This window comes from Ricinus communis, chromosome 1 (genome assembly GCF_019578655.1).
Source record: "Ricinus communis isolate WT05 ecotype wild-type chromosome 1, ASM1957865v1, whole genome shotgun sequence".
NCBI classification, from domain to species: Eukaryota; Viridiplantae; Streptophyta; class Magnoliopsida; order Malpighiales; family Euphorbiaceae; genus Ricinus; species Ricinus communis.
Window position 1 is genome coordinate 14823288 of NC_063256.1, and position 5266 is coordinate 14828553.

At 33.5% G+C, this 5266-nt stretch overlaps 1 long non-coding RNA gene across 1 annotated transcript; it reads left to right on the forward strand.

Annotated features, from left to right (window-relative positions):
- Positions 1-1905: 1905 nt before the first annotated feature.
- On the forward strand, positions 1906-4143 carry LOC125371116. Its single transcript, XR_007217382.1, has 3 exons — positions 1906-2175; positions 2544-2608; positions 3946-4143. It is a non-coding gene; the product is annotated as an uncharacterized LOC125371116 (long non-coding RNA).
- Positions 4144-5266: the final 1123 nt, after the last annotated feature.

Consider the following 5266-nt stretch of genomic DNA (forward strand, 5'->3'; position numbering starts at 1 on the left):
GCGGGAAAAAATCCCATGATATCTGGTACGAGCCAATCTATGGGACAATTTAACTTTTTATCGGATAAAAACAAAATTTTAACAAAATTATCTGGAAATACAACAAAGAAGGAATTCAAAGCAGCCTTGGAACAAGCTTTGTCACAAGTCTCTGGAGATAGTGACAATGAGGACTCTGGAAGCACTGGTGGACCTAGCTTTACTCCTCAAAATGAAGATGATTGCTATGGACTCGACAATTATGACATTATTTTTGACTAAATGGACAAAGAATCTTTCCTTTTTCACAAGTGGACAAAGAAAGACAAAACAAGAAGATAAACAAGCATCTTTTGAAGAATGGACAAAACAAAAGGACAAAACAAATCGATAAGAATGAACAAGTGGCGGACAAAAAATCTTTTCTTTTTGACAAAGTAGACAAGATGGCAGACAACTACTGTTTTCTTTTTGACAAATTAATTCAATAATGTAACGGACTCAAAAATGTTTGAAGTCCGAATAGTATAGTCTTTCTTATTATAAATAGATGTACATTAGAAGTAAGACGGCATCACTTGAACGCTTGAGCCATCTTCCCTACTATCTCTCTTTGTAAAATTTTTTCTCTTCAATAAAAGTTTAAATTATTTTCTAAATTACTATAAAATTTTATAAGACCTTTATGTTTAAATCATATCAATTATTTTGAAATTATTATACATTCCTCATAGTACTATTGAATAAATATATTTTAATCATATTATTTTGTTATTCAAATATTTTATTTTATTATTTATTATTATTAAAATAAATAAATAAATAATTTTTCAGCACCTCTGATGTAAGTGAATATTAGTAATTGAATTCGTTAATTCACTCTTCTATTAGCCTACTCTTAATATAGACGTTATAATTTTATTTTGATTTGAGATTCAACTGAAAATAACATATTTCATAATTTTCCTATTACTAAAATTCTACTTTAAAGAATCTGTATGTCCGTTTTTTAAGAAAATATTTCATTAGTAAATTTAACAAAATTAAATAAGATTTAAAAGAGTTTAGCATCGTCTTTAGACTATAATATTGATCATTCCATTCTTTTTTTTAAATAGATTTATCAATGTATTATACTTATAAATTCGTTAACTAAATTATTAAATTTGATTAAAATAAAAATTTATCAAATTCAGAATTATAAGTATTTTTAATATTAAAAGTAAAAATACCACTACTACCTACTATTGCTCTTACCGCTACTGTTATTTTACGAACAATATTGAAATTCTAATAAAGTTGGACCTTACTCTTATTGCTAATGTTATATAGTGAAATTCATATTTTAATATAAGAAAAAAGCTATAAAATCACATATCAGCTTGAATATTATGTGTCAAGAATAATATAAATATCAAAATAAATAATTATATATATATATATTAAAATAAAAATTAATGTGTCAAAAATTAAACACATATGTTAAAAAAATTTAGATCTTAAAATTAATATATATATATAATTAATAAAATTTATATTAATTATTTTACAAATTTATTAATGAATAAAATATATTATTAAAAAACTGAAAATTCACATAATTAAAATATTACTTAAATAAAATAAATGTAACACCCTTAATTATTAAAACAATAATTTATATATATATATATATATAAAAAGAGAGAAAGCCCTTTTTCTTCTCCCCCATCTCTCACTTTTCCCTCCTCTCTTTCCTTCCTCCCTCTTCCTCTCCCCTTTCCCCCATTTTCTTCTCTTCCCACTGGCAGCCCACTCTTCCCCGCCGGCCGCGCCTTCCTCCTTTCCCGCTTCAGCCTCCCCTTCCCTTTCCTCCTTTCCCACGTTGTCAAGAACAAGGGGCCGCCGTTCGCCTCTTGCCGTGTTTTCGTGATCGACATCGAAACGAGTTCCTCACCCCCGAAAACCCCGGAAGCAACCCTCCTCCGTCGGAAAATCCTCGCCGGCAGCCTTGGGAAGTGTCGCGTGAGCAGCGACTTTCCGGCTCCGATCCGCCGCCTTCCGGCCACTTTCCGGTCAAAACTCTTGTACTTCCGGACTCCTCGCAACTCGAGCTTCGCATAGGCGCTTCCGGATTCGAATTCCGACACCGTTGGCAGGATCGGTTTCCGGACCCTGTGTTTTCCGGACGCCTGAAATATTTCAATTTTTATCTGGGTATAATTTTATTTTAGACTCTGAAAATTTTTTTATAATATTAGAAGTTATTGTGGCTATTAATTACTTGTGATGGGTAGTTTAAAAATAAATCAAATTAAATTGTTTGTGTTGTGGTGTTCTGGCGTCGGGAAAATATTAATGCAGTTCTTGTGGCCCGGCTCCTGTTATTAAATTCCAGCATGTTTGATATGTTTTTGGTAGGTTCTGGGCCCGTTTTACGGGGGTAAATGTCTGTAAATTAGGGGAGGTTCTGCCGAATTTCTGGCAAATCCCTCGAGTCTAATTGAGTTTTAGACAGACCATTATAGAAGTCTAAGTTAGGAAAATTTAAGGATGTCGATTAATTGAGTGTTTTCCATGACTAGATAATCCAGCCTTCTCACCAGCTCCACCCGAGGCGTAGGAGCGGACTGTGGAACGCGTTAGATCTGTGAGTTAGAGTCATTTAATCATTGCACTATTTCTAAGTCTGATTTTAATATGCTATTTTAGAATTTGTGCTTAATATAATTATTAGTATCGCAAAATAAATAATTTCACTTGACTATTAATTATTGGAAATAATATAAATATTATTATTACTAACGTCATAATAATACATATACTATTATTTTTCGAAACGAATTGCATGTTGCCTTACCCTAGATTTTTAATCTTTATTCCGATATGTGTTGAATGATTTCATTAAACAATGATATTTATTAAATGTGATGATTGCGTCTTGAGAAATGTGGCTTTCGTAGAACATGCCACCTGGTGGGTTGCATCAGGACCGCGTGCGCACCGGTAATGATCATGGACATAAGATTATTATGGATTTGTTTGCCCTGATCGAGCATTTGCTCTCTAGGCTGAGTTCAGTTTATTGCCGGAGTTAAGGTCCTTGATCGAGCAACGCTCTCTGGGCGCCGGCTTATTTGGAATTCAAGTGTTCAGGCTGGAGGTAAGGACCCTGATCGAGCTTGCTCTCTGGGCGCCAGACCTGTTGGATTAAGAGAGCCGAAAGGCTACTAGAATTTGAGGTTTAGGGTTCTACTGAGCCACTCGTCCCGTAAAAGAAACATAAATATATTTTTTATTTATTTATTTTATTATGGTATGATGACATCATGGTTTCTGTTTATGTTCAGGATTTGATATATTGATTCGAATAATGAATATTTTCTGTAAAGACTGCAATAGTCTCTAGATTATTTGATTTTATCTCACTCCCGAGACTGACAGTCTCAGTTTGATTGCGTCTTGAGAAATGTGGCTTTCGTAGAACATGCCACCTGGTGGGTTGCATCAGGACCGCGTGCGCACCGGTAATGATCATGGACATAAGATTATTATGGATTTGTTTGCCCTGATCGAGCATTTGCTCTCTAGGCTGAGTTCAGTTTATTGCCGGAGTTAAGGTCCCTGATCGAGCAACGCTCTCTGGGCGCCGGCTTATTTGGAATTCAAGTGTTCAGGCTGGAGGTAAGGACCCTGATCGAGCTTGCTCTCTGGGCGCCAGACCTGTTGGATTAAGAGAGCCGAAATGCTACTAGAATTTGAGGTTTAGGGTTCTAATGAGCCACTCGTCCCGTAAAAGAAACATAAATATATTTTTTATTTATTTATTTTATTATGGAATGATGACATCATGGTTTCTGTTTATGTTCAGGATTTGATATATTGATTCGAATAATGAATATTTTCTGTAAAAACTGCAATAGTCTCTAGATTATTTGATTTTATCTCACTCTCGAGACTGACAGTCTCAGTTGTAAATTTTTTTAGGTGGCAATTAAAGACCTTCGCCATCGCACATTTGATAGTCCGACTTTTTCTTCTTCGGACTTTTGTAATTACCTTGTATTTCTATACTTGTCATTATTTACTCTAAAGTATCCGCAGTAGGAAATTTTAAAATTGATATAACTATTCTGACTCATGTTGGAAGTATGATGATTTATTTATGCAAGACAATTATGACTACTTTATATTTTGTTAACTGTCTATCTGGATTTGCGGGTCGGTAAGGCTTACTACGGGTTTTGGTGGTCTTAAGCCTACCCATTCCCTAGTGCCGGTCACGGGCCCATAGAGTAGGTCGTGACAAAGTTCAAAATAATAGAAAAATAGTTAATAATAGAAGAAGAGAAAGAAAAGAAGTAAATAATTTAAACTTTTATTGAAGAGAGAAAATTTTACAAATAGAGATAGTAGGGAAGATAGTTCAAGCGTTCAAGAGTTACCCTCCTTCTTCTAATGTACATCTATTTATAATAAGAGAAAATATACTATTCGGACTTCAAATACATTTGAGTCCGTTACATTATTGTAAAAGACAATAATTGAACTAATTTGTCAAAAAGAGAAAAGTAGATGTGTGCCACTTTGTCTGCCACTTGTCCATTCTTATCGACTTCTTTTGTCTTCTTCTATTTTGTCAAAAAGATTCTCGGTTGTTCACTTGTTCATTCTTGTCTGCCACTTGTCCATTCTTATCAACTTGTTTTGTTTTTTAGCTTTGTTCATTTTTCAAAAGAAAAGATTCTTGCTTATCTTCTTATTTTGTCCGTCTTTGTGAAAAGGAAAGATTCTTATCCATTTAGTAAAAAAGAATGTCATAGTTGTCGAGTCCATAGCAATCATCTTTATTTTGAGGAGTAAAGTTAGGTCCACTAGTGCTTCCAGAGTCTTCATCGTCACTGTCTCCAGAGACTTGTGACAAAGCTTGTTCCAGAGCTGCTTTGAATTCTTTCTTTGTTGTATTTCCAGATAATTTTGCTAAAATCTTGCTTTTGTCTGACAAAAAATTAAATTGCCCATAGATTGACTTGTTCCAGATATCATAGGATTTTTTTCAGCAAAATGTTTCAGAACTGTTTCTTTATTGGCCTGAATGTCTTTGCAATTTGTCTACCATTTGACACTTTATTCTCGAACTAAACAGGCAATAGAATTTACATTTGGTAAAGATTTAAAGGGTTTTACCTTGAATTGCCAAGAAAATATCCAAGGTATGTTAAAGGTTTCGGAAAAAATGATCAACTTGTCATGTTTAAGAATAGGTAATTTTTCTTTAAAAATGGTAAATCCTTCCATAATTTTAGTA